This window comes from Schistocerca nitens, chromosome 12, assembly GCF_023898315.1.
Source record: "Schistocerca nitens isolate TAMUIC-IGC-003100 chromosome 12, iqSchNite1.1, whole genome shotgun sequence".
Lineage (NCBI taxonomy): Eukaryota > Metazoa > Arthropoda > Insecta > Orthoptera > Acrididae > Schistocerca > Schistocerca nitens.
Genome location: NC_064625.1, coordinates 26,788,869 through 26,808,766, shown reverse-complemented (window position 1 = coordinate 26,808,766; position 19,898 = coordinate 26,788,869). Strand labels below are relative to the sequence as shown.

Sequence of the window (19,898 nt, the reverse complement as noted above, 5' to 3'; positions counted from 1 at the left end):
ACCCCGCACCTCTACCTTCTACCTTCTTCCTAAAATTCACAGACCCAATCATCCCGGCCGCCCCATTGTAGCTGGTTACCAAGCCCCCACAGAATGTATCTCTGCCTACGTAGATCAACACCTTCAACCCATTACATGCAGTCTCCCATCCTTCATCAAAGACACCAACCACTTTCTCGAACGCCTGGAATCCTTACCCAATCCGTTACACCCAGAAACCATCCTTGTAACCATTGATGCCACTTCCTTATACACAAATATCCCGCACGTCCAGGGCCTCGCTGCGATGGAGCACTTCCTTTCACGCCGATCACCTGCCACCCTACCCAAAACTCTTTCCTCATTACCTTAGCCAGCTTCATCCTGACCCACAACTTCTTCACTTTTGAAGACCAGACATACCAACAATTAAAGGGAACAGCCATGGGTACCAGGATGGCCCCTTCGTACGCCAACCTATTCATGGGTCGCTTAGAGGAAGCCTTCTTGGTTACCCAGGCCTGCCAACCCAAAGTTTGGTACAGATTTATTGATGACATCTTCATGATCTGGACTCACAGTGAAGAAGAACTCCAGAATTTCCTCTCCAACCTCAACTCCTTTGGTTCAATCGGATTCACCTGGTCCTACTCCAAATCCCATGCCACTTTCCTTGATGTTGACCTCCACTTGTCCAATGGTCAGCTTCACACGTCTGTCCACATCAAACCCACCAACAAGCAACAGTACCTCCATTACGACAGCTGCCACCCATTCCACATCAAACGGTCCCTTCCCTACAGCCTAGGTCTTCGTGGCAAACGAATCTGCTCCAGTCCGGAATCCCTGAAGCATTACACCAACAACCTGACAACAGCTTTCGCATCCCGCAACTACCCTCCCGACCTGGTACAGAAGCAAATAACCAGAGCCACTTCCTCATCCTCTCAAACCCAGAACCTCCCACAGAAGAACCACAAAAGTGCCCCACTTGTGACAGGATACTTTCCGGGACTGGATCAGATTCTAAATGTGGCTCTCCAGCAGGGATACAACTTCCTTAAATCCTGCCCTGAAATGAGATCCATCCTTCATGAAATCCTCCCCACTCCACCAAGAGTGTCTTTCCGCCGTCCACCTAACCTTCGTAACCCCTTAGTTCATCCCTATGAAATCCCCAAACCACCTTCCCTACCCTCTGGCTCCTACCCTTGTAACCGCCCCCGGTGTAAAACCTGTCCCATGCACCCTCCCACCACCACCTACTCCAGTCCCGTTACCCGGAAGGTGTACACGATCAAAGGCAGAGCCACGTGTGAAAGCACCCACGTGATCTACCAACTGACCTGCCTACACTGTGACGCATTCTATGTGGGAATGACCAGCAACAAACTGTCCATTCGCATGAATGGACACAGGCAGACAGTGTTTGTTGGTAATGAGGATCACCCTGTGGCTAAACATGCCTTGGTGCACGGCCAGCACATCTTGGCACAGTGTTACACCGTCCGGGTTATCTGGATACTTCCCACTAACACCAACCTATCCGAACTCCGGAGATGGGAACTTGCTCTTCAATATATCCTCTCTTCCCGTTATCCACCAGGCCTCAATCTCCGCTAATTTCAAGTTGCTGCCACTCATACCTCACCTGTCATTCAACAATATCTTTGCCTCTGCACTTCTGCCTCGACTGACATCTCTGCCCAAACTCTTTGTCTTTAAATATGTCTGCTTGTGTCCGTATATGTGTGGATGGATATGTGTGTGTGTGTGTGCGAGTGTATACCTGTCCTTTTTTCCCCCTAAGGTAAGTCTTTCCGCTCCCGGGATTGGAATGACTCCTTACCCTCTCCCTTAAAACCCACATCCTTTCGTCTTTCCCTCTCCTTCCCCTCTTTCCTGATAAGGCAACAGTTTGTTGCGAAAGCTTGAATTTTGTGTGTGTGTTTGTGTTTGTTTGTGTGTGTGTCGACTTGCCAGCACTTTCATTTGGTAAGTCACATCATGTTTGTTTTTAGATATAAAGTTATGATTTGTTAGATATCTGAAATGTTGCTGTGGTAATGATATTTGTGAAAATAGGTCCTTCTCTTTGACAAATTCTTACCTAAAAGTGAAACTCAATAATGCTGTAGTAATGCAATATGTCATTCTTACGTAAGATTGAAAGTTGAACCTATCAACACTGTGTGTCAGTATACCTCTACAGCCATCACAGAATTTGTAATTGTGCGGTCAACAAATGTAGGTCTTATGTAGGTACCTGAAAATATCCTAAGGCCAAATTTGGAAAAAAAAAAACTGTTAGTGGTAGTATGGAATGGCTTGAAAATGATGTCCAACCATGAACCAAGTTCAATATGTAATTGTGCAAATATGGCATTAAGATATTCCAACATATACAGCTTTGAGTCGCATTAGAAAGGTACATGTGCTCTTTTCAGTTTGTTTGAATACTAAATTATCTTACTGTAGTAAAGGTTTGTTGGTAGAAGTTGTTGTTTTGCGCCTTAAATATTTTAATTCTGACAAGCAAGCTTGGCACTGCTAAATATGTATGGGAATTAGCTATGTGTCCTAATATCCTCTCCCCCCCCTCCTTCATCTCCGCCCCCACCGTTCTCTCCATCTCCCCACCCCATCCCCATATCTCTACCTGTTTCCTCTTCCTCACTTTTCTGACTTTGGGTCAAAAGTCATTTAAAATGAATTACTAGATCAGTTGGGATCATTGGGGTATGGGAGCTGCTGGATGTGTGAGGACAGTAGCTTCAATGAGAGTATTTCACATAGTTTTAATCTGCGAATGGTAGGGTGATGTAGTTTTGGACGATTCAGATTCCTTAGTAATATTCTAATCATCAGCTGATGAGCCATAAATTCAACTTTTCTGTTTTGTGTTAAAACCGACAGCGAGAAAGGAAATTAATCAGATAATTGTTCTGTATACAGTTTTTGTTTAATCTTACATATAAGGAGAAGGAATAAATATATGTGAAACAATTTATTTAATCTCTGTATGTCCATCTTTTCATAGATGGTTGCGGGACACGGCTGTTCGATACAGGATCTCAAATTAAACACCTTTCAGCCCTCCAGTTACCGAATTTATTGTATTTTGTTACCAGTTTCGCTGATTTAGTATGCCATCTTCAGGCCCCCGACCGATGTGTAGGAAGATTCCATCTCGAATCTGATTGAAACAGGGGCCAGCAATACTGGTATCAATAGATTTCTGCTTGCTATAGCTATACCTTCAACCATCATCTGCTGAACTGTCAGCAATTAAAATAAGTTTGGAAACTGGATAGCTGAAAGGTGTTTAATTTGACATTTGACCTCCTGACAATTTATTTAATGGTTTAAATGCCCTGCTACTGTTGTTAAAATTGACAAAATTGTAAATGTGCACAGCGAAGTACACTAGAGCAGTTTCTTGCTCGCCGTTGGTTTTAGCAGAAAGCCTGTACATGTTATTTAAAAAACAATGTGTACAGTAGTACTGTGTAAAAATTTGAAGTAATTTGGTTAATAGCTTTTCAAGATTTTTGGAAACAATATTAAATATTGTTTATGTATGTAGATATTTGACATTAATCGGTCAAGAATTTTTTGAGATCTTTGGTAACAGTGTTTCCCATTCATACAATACACTAGAAAAATGCGTAGCCAGTGTCCTTGTGAATGTTTATTAGAACACTGCGTAAAAATTTGAAACAAATTGGTCAAAAACCTCCAAGTTTTTGGCACCACTGTTATATAACATCTTGTATTTATTATAGGCGCATAGATTTGGGCTCCAGGAAGTAGTAGAAGTGACTAAAAGAGGCATTGTAATTCTGTAATTTTGTGCACTGTACCTATCCAATCCGATTGTTTGTACCCATTTTATCTTTTTGCCTTCACATTTTTCTGATCATTCGTTCATTTGAACACATTTCACGTCCATCTGTGACCCAATGCAGCAGCATGCTGACCGTTAAGAGCAGGGGCCATTGTCCTCCCACCCGACAGTCCTTTAAGGAGCTGCATTACAAGCAGTTATTGGGATCTCTTATCTCAATGATGCTTTTGTGGGCTCAATCAGACCAAGTTAGGGCCGTCCACTGCTGCTGCTCCGGTAGGGCCAGGCGCGGCACTGCTTGCTTGTGGGTGCCACTGAGAGGTCGGGAGGCAATCATGTCAACTGCACCCAATTCTGGCAGTGAGTACATGCTCTGTATATTCTCACACGGCGTATTGAGACTGGTGGCCATTTACATTTGTGAGAGCTTACTTCCCATGTTAGTGAGCATGCACATATTTTGAGTAAGAGATAAATGGTTTTTATTTGTGTGTGTGTGTGTGTGTGTGTGTGTGTGTGTGTGTGTGTGTGTGTGTGTGATATGCCCTTAATAAATACAGTATTAAATGCAGACTGATATATGAGCTGGTAGTCCCAGAGGAAAAAATTAAATGAGCCTAATAAGTGGATTAATAGTAGTGCAGTGGAAAAGGAGTCCACATTACTGAGTGGTGATAAGTTTTCAGTAGAGGCAATGAAAGCAAAGTAAGTGTGTGTATGCAGAGTCTCATTCCTTTGCAAATGCATATTTTTGCATTGTGAATTAGTCCTTTTGTTATTGTTTATGCTGTTTTCCAGTTACCCTTACTACAAATTAGTTGTAGTTCAATTGCGGTCCATGTTAGAATTTCCCATTTGTTGTATGAGTTATATGTACTCGTGTACAATTTTACATTTTTTAATCACACAAGAGCACAAACATTGTGACTTGTAATTTTGAATTATTAATGATGTACAAGAAATGAAAAAGGTCTGACTTTAAAAAGGAGGCATTCAGATGCTATACAAATACATCCCAGAGTGATTACAGGTACTTGATCTTCTCAATTGTTACACCTTGTATTCATGGGGACTTCCCGTTTGTGTTAGAGGTGCAAGTGTGTGTGTGTGTGTGTGTGTGTGTGTGTGTGTGTGTGTGTGTGAGTGTGTGAGAGAGAGAGAGAGAGAGAGAGAGAGAGAGAAAGGAGATATAAATTACACTGTAATGGTGTTGGTGTTCGTTTTGCTTGTTGCTCTTATTTATTTATTTATTTTGTTTATCCTTATTCATGCAAGGACCATCTGTCAGTGAATAGGATTTGTAAGGGGACAATAGTGCAGATAAATTAGACCAAAACGTCGCAACACACAGCATATGTGGAATGAATATCAGTATTAAATTGTGGATATTTGATTCAGTAGTCACATGGGGGGAGGGGGGGGGAGGGGGACATAATGTACCTGACAGGTGGATTCAAAAAAGGAATTAAAAGTAAGTGTGTGTTCAGAGTATTGTTTCCTTGCAAATGCACATATTGCGTCTTGCTTCAGTCTTTTCGTCGTCATTTGTTGTATAGTTCCATCTGCATTTACTTGAATTTGTAAAATTAGGTGGTGTTCAGCAGCGGGCCATGTTCGAATTACTCATTCTTTTTATAAGCTCTGTACTTTCTTGTGTATGTCCTTTGTATTGCGCAGGAGCACTGGATTTGTTGACTCTTTTAATGAATTACTATTAATTGACAGGGAATGGGAAAGGTTTGCAGTTTGGCTTCAGAAAGGAACCATCCATTTGTTACTTTTTTGTGTAGGAAACATTTACAGGATAAATGGTCGCAGAACAGTAATAGGGACATCTTTTCTGATTTAATAATGATATTTGATAATATGGGTTAGACTATATCTTTATGAAAGTTGGAGGATGAGAGAATTGAGAGAAACATTGCCAATGGTTCCTGCTGTACCAGTAAAATAAAAAGCAGGAGGAAATTATTTTATCGTATTTTTCACCCTCGGGTCGCAGAAATGGCAGTGTAACAGTTTTTGACTTCTTAGCAGCTCATCATCAGATGATCTGTTAAAAAAGAAAGGAAGCGAAAGGAGGTGTGTAAATGACTAGGGGTCTAAATTAGAAAATCAGACTGGCTTCTATACACAACTACACACACTTGTATGTGGAAATAATGGAAAATTATTTAAATAAATGTTTTATTGATTTTTTATTATGTCAAGTGTTGCTGGACTAATACACCCACATATGTGTAAGAACAACATTTATCACACAACAAAGGGATTTAACCAATCTTTATGGCTTTTTATTAATAGTTAGCCAAACCACCCCTTGTAGCAGTCACCATGTGAGGCTTACAATCTTCGCATTGCAAAGATATCTCCTTCAAATATTGATTTTGATTGCAGTGAGATATGACCCTTTAAGTCAAATTTATTTTATTTGTGACCTAGCCTTTGGCTTCTTCCCTTTTTAGCAACTCCCAAACATTCTCTATTGGATTGAAATCAGGAGAATCGCCTGACCATTCTAGTAAAGTTACATTTTCCTACATCTTTATCTACATCTATATGCATAACTCAACGAGCCACCATATGGCACATGGTGGAGGGTACTCTGTACCACTACTACTCATTTCCTTTCCTGCACTCACAAACAGAGTGAGAGAAAAACAGATGTCTGTATGTCTCTGTATGAGCCCTAATCTCTCTAATCTTGTCTTCGTGATCCTTACGTGAAATGTAGGTTGACGGCAGTAGAATGGTTTGCAGTCAGCCTCAAATGCCGCTTCTCTAAATTTCCTCAGTAGTGCTCCTCAAAAAGAATGTTTCCTTCCCTCCAGGGAGTCCCATTTGAGTTCCTGAAGCATCTCATTACTTGCTTGTTGCCCGAACCTAACAGTAACACATCTGGCAGCCCACTTCTGAGTTGTTTCGATGTCTTCCATCGATCCGACCAGCTGCGGATCCCAGACACTTAAACAGTACTCGACAGTAGTTTACACTAGTACCCTATATACAGTATCCTTTACACATGAACCACACTTTCCAAAAATTCTCCCAATAAACTGAAGTCAACCGTTTGCCTTTCCTGCTACAGTCCATATATGCTCATTCCATTTCATACTGGTTTTCATTGTTATGCATAGATTTTTAATTGACATGACTGTTTCAAGCAGCGCATTACTAATGCTATGTTCAAAAATTATGGACTGTTTTTCCTATTCATGTGCATTAACTCATATTTCTATACATTTAGAGCAAACACCATTTATCACACCAACTAGAAATTTTGTCTTAAGTTATCTCGTATCCTCCTACAGTCTTTCAATGCTGACACCTTCCCATACGTCATAGCATCATCAGCAAAGAGCTGCAAATTATTGCCCACCTGTCGGCCGTATCATTTATGTACACAGAAAATAAGAGAAGTGGTATTGCACTTTCCTGGGGCATTCCTGATGATACCCTTGTCTCTGATGAACACACCCCATTGAGGACAACATACTGGATCCTGTTACGTAAGAAGTTTTTGAGCCACTCTTATATCTGGGAACCCATTCCGTATGCTTGTACCTTCGTTGACAGTTGGCAGTGTGGCACCGTACCCGGTGCTTTATGGAAAGCATCTGTTGCCGTCCATTCATATTTTGACTTTCACACAAATGATGCTTTCTAAAACCATACTGATTCGTGGACAGAAACTAATCCCTCTCAAGGAAATTTAATGTATTTGAACTGAGGATATGTTAAAATATTCTGCATGAAACCACTGTAAAGGATATTGGTTTGTGATGTTGCGGGTCTGTTCTTTTACCCCTCCTATATACAGGAAACAAATGCGCTTGTTTCTAGTCACTTGGGACTGTGCGCTGGGTAGGGAATTCACAATAAATACAAGCTAAGTAAGGGGCTAATGCTGTAGAGTACTCTTCATGAAACTGAATTGGGATTTCATCATGATCTGGCGACTTATTTGTTTTCAACTCTTTCATTTGTTTCTCTATGCCAGGAATGCGGACTACTGTGTCTGTGCTGTTGTCCAAAGGCAGTGTGTTGGTACAATTCTCCTGCATGAATGATTTCTTAAATGCAAAATTTAAAAGTTCAACTTAGCTTTTACCATCTTCTATTGCCAGGCCAGACTGGTCAGTGTGACTGGATAGAAGCTTTAGACCCTCTTAGAGATTTATGTAGGACTAGAATTTTGTCAGGCTCTCAATAAGACCTTTTGCTAAGGTATGACAGTTATACACTTCGTCCAGTGAATGTTTTACAGCTACACGAATTTCTATTAACTTATGCCAGTCTCATTTGTGCTTACTATTTTGAACCAATGGTGCAACAGCTTTTGCTTCCTCAGCATTTTTCAGATTTTGTTGGGTCTTTTTCTTCCTTAATCCATTTACTTGGCATATACTTCTCCAGAGTATGATTTACAATCTGTTTAAACTTTGCCCATAATCGCACCACATCCATCATGTGGAACTAAATGGTGTCATTCCATTGTCTAAGTGGGATTCCAACAACTGTCTGCACTTTCTGGCAGAAACACTCTCCTAGCTGTTTTGATTGATTTACTAACTTTAATAGCCAAAGCCGTAATGGGAAGATTGTGGTTACTAATCCCGTTCTCTATACTGACATTGTCGATTAGATCAGGCCTGTTTGTAGCTACAAGGTCTAAAATTTTTGATTTTCTTGAAAACCTATTCAAAAGAACTTCACAAGACTGCCCTTTTGTACCCCCTGCAATGACGTCCCAGTCAGTGGGTCAAAGTCACCTTCAACTAATATTGCCTTATCTGTGTATCTGTGTGCACTAATGATTGTAGACTTTCATTGAGTGACTCTATAACCGTCACAGTGGGATTGGGTGGCTAGTAAAAACATCCAACAATTAACTTGATTTCATCTAAACCTGTAGTAGCCTATTCGACCAGATAACTTTACTGTCACACTTGAATTCGACTTCGATAGAGGCAATATTTTTGTCAACCGCAATGAACACAGCCCTCCTTTGAATTGATAAATATTTCAAAGCTTTCCACTTCAGGTTTCAGCCAATTCTTGGTCCCCAGCACAACTTGAATGTGAGAAGTTTCCTGGAGAAAAGTAAATTCAGCAACTTTGTTATGAATACATCAGCAGTTTACTGACACTTGAAGTGTTTTTATTCTTCAGGAAATTTTTTGCAGATTGTATTGTGTGGCAGGTTGAACCATTTTCCACTGACTGTTTCTCTCTCTCTCTTTTCCTGTCTCATAGTTGTGGCAGTCCATAAGGCTTTGGTGTACTGCTGCTGTCTCATTATGCCTTGAATGACCCAGAGACTTCCCAATCTTTTACCACAAATCACAGATCCTATTTTGACTGTGGTTTTATGTTTGATAGACCATATGGCACAATTTTCATTTTATTTTTCTGAAGAGTATCACCTGATTATGTCTTGTTTGTCAAAATTTGAATGGTGCTTTCATCACTGAAGCATAATTGCAAAATGAGTCATTATCACGTAATAAAAATGGAATATTTTTTTATAAGGCAAAGAGAAAAATATTTTTAAAAAATGCTGGTCTTCAATCATTCACAGTGAGGTGCCGGTACTTCTGAATGCAATCCAATTGTCGTTTTATCATCATGTTGTTTAGTCTGTCATTAAAATTGGTCTGCACCTTCTGTAGACCAACTCAGCCAGTCTTGTATGGACTGTTAGAGATGGAAGCCCCTGCATCTTCAAGCTTCTGACTGATGGTGCTATTTGTTGCTGTTCTGTCCTCCAATACTATATCTTGCAACTACTGCATACCACGAGGAGAAAGCGTTTTGTTTCTGCCCCATTTACCATTTTGTTTGGTGTTAGGGATTCATTGCTGAGCTTCTGATTATTAATATTAGCCACCAAAGTTTTAGAAATTCCACATTTATTTATTTATTTTTATTTTATTTAGCTATTTGTGTTATGGGAGATTGGTTCCACAAGTTAGTTACCTCCCCAACCTTCCAATCCTACGCTCCACCAAGACAGAATGTATGTATCCCAAATGACCACTTGTCGTGTTACTCATATGAAAGTGTGTGAAAGTTTTTGAGCTGTTTGTGAGTCTCGTCACTGAGGTGAAACTTGCTTACTAGCCTGGTACTATCCTAGTCAGATATGGGAAACAGCCTAAAACCCACACCCAGGCTCACCAGCACACCGACTCTTGTCAGTGATCTGCAGGGCGGATTTGATCCAGGGCTGGCACACTTCCCCATCCCGGAAGCAGCACTTGAACAACACGGCTAGTTGAATAGGCACCAACATTTGAACAGTGGAGAAATCAAACAGTTGTTTCAATGAAATTTCCCTCTACAAGAATGCAACTAGTTATTAAATATACCTACATTTTCTTAAAATTATTTTTCACGTTGAAATTAGGTAATATTAGCAAACCTGGCAATGCTCCGCAATTACTAAATATGTTTAGGAATTGAATATAAATACTAAATTCCTTGCCCACCTCCCCCCCCCCCTCTCTACGTGTCTTCTCATTCCTTCTTTTCATTTGTACATACCCCCCCCCCCCGCCCCCCAAATCTCTCTGTGCCTAACCTCCTCACCCCTCTCTATGCCCATTTCTGTCGTAATGATGAGAGTATCGTGTAAAAATTTGTAGTAAATTTTTCAGGAACTTTTCAAGGATTTTGGTAACAATGTTTCCCCTTTATATATTACATATGTATTTATATATTATGTATAATTGTCAAACTGATTTTTTTTTGTTATGAAAACATGACAGAAGAACTGTCAAACTGTGAACGTAAAAATGTTTTATTTCCTTTTTTTGTACCAAAAGCGCCATTTACCATCCACAATTACGAACACGACAACAATCAACCAAATCAGTCAAGCTGTTGATTTTAATTTCTGACATCTCCAGTGGATTTTCCAAAAATTTTCTTTCATACAAATCTTGTCCTGAGAACACTAAATACACATGCAAGAAAAAAGATCAGCCAAATCATTCAAGCCATTCTCAGATGATGATCTTGCACACATGAAGCAATTGATTTTTGTTTGTAGAGATTATGTCATTTCATCAATTTTCTTAAGTGGTCAAATGAGTATTAATTTGGTCAGGAGCCATATAGTCCATTCTCTGCAGCTACCACTTAAAAAGTCATAGCAGCCAAAATACTCCATGAATGGCATGGCTGTGAGCAGGCAATATAATGCAGATGATGAGATACAGATAACTACTTCTTCTTCTTCTTCTTCTTCTTCTTTTTTTTTTTAAACCTTCAAACTGTAAACGATGTATATACAATTTGAGGTGAAGTTTTTCTCTTTTTATTTCTCCGATTGCAGTAGTGCTGTTTTCATCATTCAAATTCATCCATAAATGTATTTATATTTCTTCTTCTATAATTAAGTAATTAGATTTTCATATTGATACTATCATTTATTCCTGACAGCCTCATACTGGCTTACAATTACATGGATCTTTCGTGAGTACATTGACTCTTACGTATCTGGTACTGACTGTTAACAGCTTTCAGTTTTGAAATTCAGTATGTATCTAATTGTCCTCTTCAACATCCATGGAAGTACATTGGAATGGAGTAGTCAGAAGTCCGCCTGGGCAGTCTGTATGGCATTGACAGCTCTTTTGTACTGGACTAAATAAGACTTATTGGTACAGTTGTGGGTTCTTAGCCTTACTCCTGGGGGAGTCAGAGCGCACATTATAACACATGGCATATTAAATAACTGTATTACAACTGAGTGAGATGTATGTAAACACTTATGAGCTTGTCAATGCCAGCTATGTTCATTTGTTGCTGTGTCTGGCAGCAACTATGCTATCTTGCGGTTTTGCTACGAGATGTTGACCTTGCCTTGGCATCTCGTTCTTCGGACAACACAACAAACTCTGTGTGGAAGGAGCCTCTGTGAATTACTGTTGCAGAGAGAATAGAACCAGACATACCCTGGAAATGATGAGCTAGTGTCAACTGATAATCCTTCTGCTACCGGAAATCATCAGAGAAAAATGGCAAACACACAAAATTGGACCTTTTTGGAGACCAAAAATTGTGAAGACTTCATTAAATATTGAAGGATTATCAAGAGAGAAAGAATTCTTGCTGTCAGACCAATGCAAACAACATTCATAGGACATTTTAGCATTGCAAGAAGCATGCAGAGGAGCAAACAACCAAAGACCAAAAATTGAAGGGATGGTGGTGATATTAGTACGGCCTCATGAACAGTATGGTAGTGGTATCTTTGTAAGACTAGATATGGAGATTGAGTCAGCAAGTACCACAGATACAATCGGTCTTGAAATTGCACTACTGTTGTGTAGTATTACGTTAGTGTACAAACCACCTAATATTGATTTTATTTTTGGATTCTTCCACTACTTCTTGGTAGAACAATTCCATATATAAGACTGGATAACAAGTACACTGTTTTTGTTCTACTAATTTTTATTTATTTAAAACTAGTTTTTGGCTTATTAGGCCATCTTCAGGAAACAACTGACTAGCATCTGAAAGGGATGCTGGTTCTTAGGTACTGGTACTTAGTTACCGAAGAGCCAGTGTCCCTCTCTGACACTAGTTAGTTGTTTCCTGAAGGTGGGCTAATAAGCTAGAAACTAGTTTGAGGTAAACACAAATCAGTAGAACAGAAATGGTGTACTTGTTGTTCAACCTTAAAATAAATATCGATTTTACCTCCCATAGGCCAAATACTTTTCATAATCAAAACATGAAGAGTGGATTGTGAGATTTTAACTGAGAAATTGTTGACTGGGGATATAACTCAAGTGGAAAAAAGAGGAGGAGGAGGGAAGAACTAGAAAGTTGAACAGGAAACAAGGGATTGAAGTGTATTTCTGATCCTAAACTAAGACCATCACTTAATAGCAGCAGATGATAGAGAGGATATAATCCGGACATCATCTTCATGACTGAGAACAGCACTTATTGTTTTACGAATACGGTAGACCTTTCCCAGGATGGAATGTTGCCCTGTATCTTATATAGTTTCTGGAGTTGTCCGAATAGGAAGTGTACCCGTCAAATGCTATTTTAACACCAATAAAGCAAAATTGAAGGCTTTCAGAGTCAAACCCAAAGATGTACGAAGAATTTGTAAACTTGCAAAGAAAACATCAAGGAGGCATATTGTACTTGGATGTAGGACCCAATGTATATGTGGCCTTGACTCAAGCTCATGAGACTTGTTGAGCACCTATTGTAACAAGTACAATGCAGATACTTCCTCATCAGATACAATTGAAGCAGGAGAACTACTGCTGCGAAACATAGCTGAATGAAGAAGTGAGAGGTGGACTAAATTACTATCTGGTAAGGACATGAAACAGAACAGGTGAAGAGTGTGTAAATGAATAAAAAAAATTGCAGCTATGCTCCTACAAGCCCACTGTTGTGTACAAACGGCACTCCAAACCTGATTGCTCACCAACTGTTACTGTATGGAAAAAAACAAGACAGAATCCCTGAACAAACTGGATTCAGACCAGGGAAAGCATGATGTAATAAAATACTAAATCTGACTCAAAACATTGAAGACAGCTCTGAAAGGAAATCGTAACTACTGCTGCCTTTGTTGACCTGTCTGCTGCATACGATACAGTAAACCACCGATGACTCCTCACAAAAGTCTATGAAATAACAAAGGATGTTTGACTGACTTACATGTTGTGAGGCATGGTACGAATTGAAGGTTGTATATAATCCTCCAAGGGAAGGAAAGTAGTTGGAGAAACTAAAAGAATGACTTACCACAAGGGAGCGTTCTTTCCCCTGTTCTGTATAATATACACACAAGTGACCAGCTAGGCCAGTTGGAAAATGAAAGATTCAGTTGACACCACCATTACTGTTCAAGCAACATCATTTGAGGAGGTTGAAAGAAAAGTGACAGAGGCTTTGGATACCTAGGGGAACGACTATGAAGAAAATAACCTGTGACCTAACCCAGAAAAAATGCAATTATGTGCATTCCTCCTGCATATTAGAGAAGCCTCAAGACATATGTGAATAGAATGGAGAGTGGTTAGGCTACAACCCTGCACCAAACCAAAATATGAGAGTGTCTGCCTAGACTGTTCACTGTCATTTGGAAAACACTGCACTGATCTAAAAGAAAAAAATACGTGCAGTGAACAATATGATACGTAAACTGACCGGTTCAACACGTGGAGCGCAGCCTGAAGTTATTCGATCATCAGCAGTGGGGCTCTGTTTTACAGCTGGAGAAAATGTGGTACCAGTATGGGTGATGTCTTGCCACTTCAAATAAGTAGACGTCAGGACTGTTACCGGATGGCTGAGGCCACCACCTGTCTGCAAAATTAATCAACTTGTGGCCATAGCACCATCAAATATCAGACAGAAAATGGCCAATGAAATAGACAGGAAAAAGCAGCGAACTGGCCCATAGAACTTAATGTACACAAATCAAAAAAAGTTTGCATCACCTCGCTTCCGAGAGTTCTGGAACCTGTACAGAAAATTGGAATGGAGATCAAAATAAACATCACTTCTACCCTTTTTATTGCTCATGAAAACCTCACATTGCATGTTATAGCACCATACAGCGAGACCTTCAGAGATGGTGGTCCAGATTGCTGTACACACCGGTACCTCTCGAGTTGATGCATGCCTGTATTCGTCGTGGCATACTATCCCCAAGCTCATCAGGGCACTGTTGGTCCAGATTGTCCCACTCCTCAACAGTGATTTGGCATAGGTCCCCCAGGTGGTTCGTGGATCACGTCGTCCATAAAACAACCCTTTTCAATCTGTCCCAGGCATTTTCGATAGAGTCCATGTCTGGAGAACATGCTGGCCACTGCAGTTGAGCAATGTTGTTGTCCTGAAGGAAGTCATTCACAATGTGCACAACGGGGGCGCAAATTGTTGTCCATGAAGACGAATGCCTGGCCAATATGCTTCCGATATGGTTGCAATATTGGTCAGAGGATGGCATTCACTATCATACAGTCACTATGGTGCCTGCCATGACCACCAGTGGCATACATAATGCCACCTCAAAACAGCAAGGAACCTCCACCTTGCTGCACTCGCTGGACAGTGTGTCTAAGGCATTCAGCCTGACCGGGTTGCCTCCAAACATGCCTCCGACGATTGTCTGGTTGAAGGCATATGTGACGCTCACTGCTGAAGAGAACATGACGCCAGTCCCGAGCGGTCCATTCGGCATGTTGTTGGGCCCATCTGTACTGTGCTGCATGGTGTCTTGGTTGCAAAGATGGACGTCGGGAGTGAAGTTGCGCATCATGCAGCCTATTGCGCACTGTTTGAGTAGCAACACGACATCCTGTGGCTGCACGAAAAACATTATTCAACATTGCGGCGTTACTGTCAGGGTTCCTCCAAGCCGTAATCCATGGATAGTGGTCATCCACTGCAGTAGTAGCCCTTCGGCGGCCAGAGCGAGGCATGTCATCGACAGTTCCTGTCTCTCTGTATCTCTTCCATGTCCGAACAACATTGCTTTGGATGACTCCGAGATGCTGGGCACTTCCCTTGTTGAGAACCCTTTCTGGCACAAAGTAACAATGCGGACGCGTTCGAACTGCGGTATTGACCATCTAGGCATGTTTGAACTACAGGCAACACGAGCTGTGTACCTCCTTCCTAGTGAAATGACCGGAACTGATCGGCTGTCGGACCCCCTCCGTCTAATAGGCGCTACTCGTGCATGGTTGTTCACATCCTTGGGCGGCTTTAGTGACATCTCTGAACAGTCAAAGGAACTTTGTCTGTGATACAATGTCCACAGTCAACATCTATCTTCAGGAGTTCTGTGAACTGGGGTGATGCAAAACTTTTTTTGATGTGTGTATAACTACCAAACAGTTCCATCTTGGCGTAAGTCGAGAAAGAGCTTTATCTAATGTACACTATCACTAGAAGACCAACCTGAGACCTGCCATTTACTTTTATGGTTGGACACACTGATCTCCACTCCAAAGAGAGAATCACACGTGCAGGAACTAGAGCATAGTAGGTGAGGAGTACTGAATAGACTGCTACAGGAGTTGCAAAATGCAGAGTAAACATGGTCAAGTGGTGATATCTGGCACCCGCTTTGAGACCAGAATTTCATCTGCTGAACTTTGTCTGCCGTGTGTTACCTTAGAAGTACCTAGAGCTAAGTATTAGAGCACAAAACAAATATGGACTGTACAGAAATCTGAGCCACATACAAATAAGAGAGCTCCTCACTCTATTTGGAGCTTTTCACCCTTTGCTACTGTTAAATTAGCAATTGCTCATAATTAGATGACAAGGGAACAGAAATTTTTCCACTTTTAATCCATATGGGAAAATTCTCAATATTTAATTCTGCTGAATTCTGTATGCTATCAACTATCAGCAAAGAACCTGGAAGAGCAGCTGAACGGAATGGACAGTGTCTCGAAAGGAGCATATAAGATGAACATCAACAAAATCAAAACGAGGATAATGGAATGTAGTCAAATTAAATTGGGTGATGCTGCAGGAATTAGATTAGGAAATCAGACGCTTAAAGTAGTAAATGAGTTTTGCTATTTGGGGAGCAAAATAACTGATGATGGTCAAAGTAGAGAGGATATAAAATGTAGACTGGCAATGGCAAAGTGTTTCTGAAGAAGAGAAATTTGTTAACATCAAGCGTGGACAATAAATAGTTTTAGACAAGAAGAGAATAGAAGCTTTCGAAATGTGGTGCTACAGAAGAATGCTGAAGATTAGATGGGTAGATCACATAACTAATGAGGAGGTATTGAATAGAATTGGAGAGAAGAGGAATTTGTGGCACAACTTGACTAGAAGAAGGGATCGGTTGGTAGGGCATATTCTGAGGCATCAAGGGATCACCAATTTAGTATTGGAGGGCAGCGTGGAGGGTAAAAATCATAGAGGGAGACCGAGAGATGAATACACCAAGCAGATTCAGAAGGATGTAGGTTGCAGTAGGTACTGGGAGATGAAGCTTGCACAGGATATAATAGTATGGAGAGCTGCATGAAACCAATCTCAGGACTGAAGACCACAACAACAACGACAACAACAACAACAACATCAGCCGATAGAGGAAAATAATTTATAATTAGTCAGAGGCATAAAATGTAAGCTTATGAATTTTGTAGAGCTGTGGTACCTGCACAGAGAAAAGTAATGTGGGCTTAAGAAAACTAGTGTTTTCATTACAGTGTTTATTTTTCACAATGAATTTTTACTCTGCACAGTGGTGTGCACTGATCTGAAAGTTCCTGACGGGTTAAAACTTTGTGCTAGACCATGACTCGTACCTGGAACCAATGCCTTTCACACGCACGTGCTCTTCCAACTGAGCTATCCGAGCACATTTCAGAACCTATCTTTGCGGCTTGACTTCTGACAATACCTCATCTCCCACCTTCCAAACTTCACAGAAAATCAACAGTCCTAGAAGCTGGGATATTGTGGAGATGAGGGATTGCCACAGTCTGGGGGACTATTTGCATAGTTAATTCTCCCTCTGTAATTGAAGTTTCATTCTGGAAGCAATCCTGTGGAATGTGGCAAAGCCATGTTTCTGCAATATCCTTTCTTCCAGGCGTAGTAGTCCCAGAAGGTATGCAGGAGACTTACGTGGAGTTTGGAGGGTAGGAGATGAGGTGCAAGCGGACGTAAAGCTGTCAGGGCAGGTCGTCAGCTGTGCTCTTGTAGCTCAGTCAGTAAAGCACTTGACCAAGAAGGGTACAGGTCGTGTGTTTGAGCTCCAGTCCTGTGCACTGTTTTGATCTGCTAGGAAATTTCACTTGCATTTTTAGTTATGATATCTACAGGGTGTGACCAATAAGTAGTAGGACTGAATTTCTGTAGCACGAATGGAACTGTGAAGGGGGTTGGACCTCCTGGGTGTGGTAGTGGAGAGCCTTCTGGAGAGCGATATTTTTTCCAGTCACCTGTAGGGAAGCAGAGAGTGAACACATCAAATTTTGTGGTCCTCCGTTCAGTAATGTGGTTGTGTTTCAAGATGGAGAAAAATCTTGAGCAATACTACGCCATCAAATACTGCATGAAACTCAGGAAAACTGCAACGGTGACACTCAGAATGATTGAGAACGCCTATGGGGATGGTGCCCTGAGCCGCTCAACTGCGTTTGAGTGGCACAAACTGTTCCAGGACTGGTGGGAGCTTGTCAAAGATGACCAGTGCAACGGTCGCCCATCAACTTCAAGGATTGATGAAAATGCGGCCAAAGTGAAGGCGCTCCTGGACTCGGACCGGCGCTTAGACATTTGTCTTGTGGTTGATGAGTTGGGGATTTCCTATGGTACCATCCAAAAAACTGTTGCTAAGGATTTGGCCGTGCGAAAGGTGTGTGACAAGTTGGCGCCAAAAATCCCGAGTGACGAACAAAAACTAAATTGCGTGCAAATTTCCCAGGAAATTCGTAACTGTGTCCTAGATAACCCAAATTTTCTTCAAAATGTGATTAGTGGTGACGAATCGTGCTGTTTTGAGTACTACTTGGAGACCAAATGCCAGAGCGCTGAGTGGCACACTGCCCATTCCCTGTGCCTGAAGAAAGCCAAAATGAGTAAGTCAAGGGTCAGAACCATGCTCATCTGCTTTTTTGACTGTCGTGTGGTTGACCGGGAGTTTGTAGCCTCTGAACAAACTATGAATGCTAAATTTTACACGAAAGTGCTTGAAAGGTTGTGCAAATGCATCCTCCGAGTGCAGTGAGACATTGCCGCCTGTTGGAAGCTGCACCGTTCCACTGTGCACTGCGGGTAATGGAACACATCAAGCAAAGGGTTGCCACGTTGCCTCATCCTTCCTGCAGTCCAAATCTGTCACCGGTGGACTTCTTCCTCTTTGTTTGACTCAAGCTGGACCTCAAGGGACACCAATTTGGCTCCATAGAAAACATCCAAAATGCTGTGATGGCATTTCTAAAGAGGATCACGAAAAGTGAGTTCCAGAAGGCGTACGTGCAGTGGAAATTGCGTTACGTGCATTGTGTTGAAGCACAAGGGTGCTACTTGGAGGAATACTAAGGATTTGTACCAGTTAGATCAATAAAAAAAAATTAAATTAATTCAGTCCTGCTACTTATTGATCACACCCTGTATGTTTTTTGGGTCCGTTAATGGCCTTCCTAGAACTTCATTTATGTAGATAAGGCGTTTTGAATTTCTCTTTTAAATTCTGTTGCATTCACAGCTAACTTCTTACAGTGTTATACAAGACACACTGATGTATCAGAAGTTATGGGGTACCTCCTAATATTGTGTCGGACCTCCTTTTGCCTAGAGTTGTGCAGCAGCTTGTCATGGCATGGACTAAACAAGTTGTTGGAAGTCCTGTGCATAAATATTGAGCCATGCTGCCTCTGTAGCTGTCCATAATTATCAAAATGTTGCCAGTGTAGGATTTTGTGCACAAACTGGCACCTCGATTATGTCCCACAAATGTTCGACGGGTTTCATGTCGAGCAATCTGGGTGGCCAAACCATTCGCTCAGATTGTCCAGAATGTAATTTAAACCAGCGGTGAACAATTGTGACCCCATGACATGCAACACATTGTCATCCATGAATTTTCCATCATTGTTTGGAAACATGAAGTCTGTGAAGGGGTGGAAATTGTCTCCAAGTAGATGAAAATAACCACTTCCAGTCAATGATCGGTTCAGTTGGAGCAGAGGACCCAGTCCATTCCACGTAAACACAGCCCACACCATTAAGGAGCCACCACTAGCTTACACAATGCCTTGTTGACAACTTGTTCCATGGTTTCATTTTGTCTGTGCCACACTTGAACTGTACCGTCAACTTTTACCAAATGAAGTTGGGACGCATCTGATCAGGCCACAGTTTTCCAGTCATCTAGGGTCCAACCGATAAGGTCACGAGTCCAGGAGAGGTGCTGCAGGCGATGTTGTGCCGGTAGCAAAGGCACTTGTGTAGGTCGTCCGCTGCCATAGCCCATTAACGCCAAATTTCTCTCTACTATCCTAACAGATATGTTTGTCATGCGTCCCACATTGGTTTCTGTGGT

General features: G+C 41.3%; 1 protein-coding gene across 1 annotated transcript in view; it reads left to right on the top strand.

The window, feature by feature from the left end:
• LOC126214851 (activin receptor type-2A) overlaps positions 1-19,898 on the top strand; it is a 109,814-nt gene that overhangs the window by 10,476 nt on the left and 79,440 nt on the right. The window lies entirely within an intron of this gene.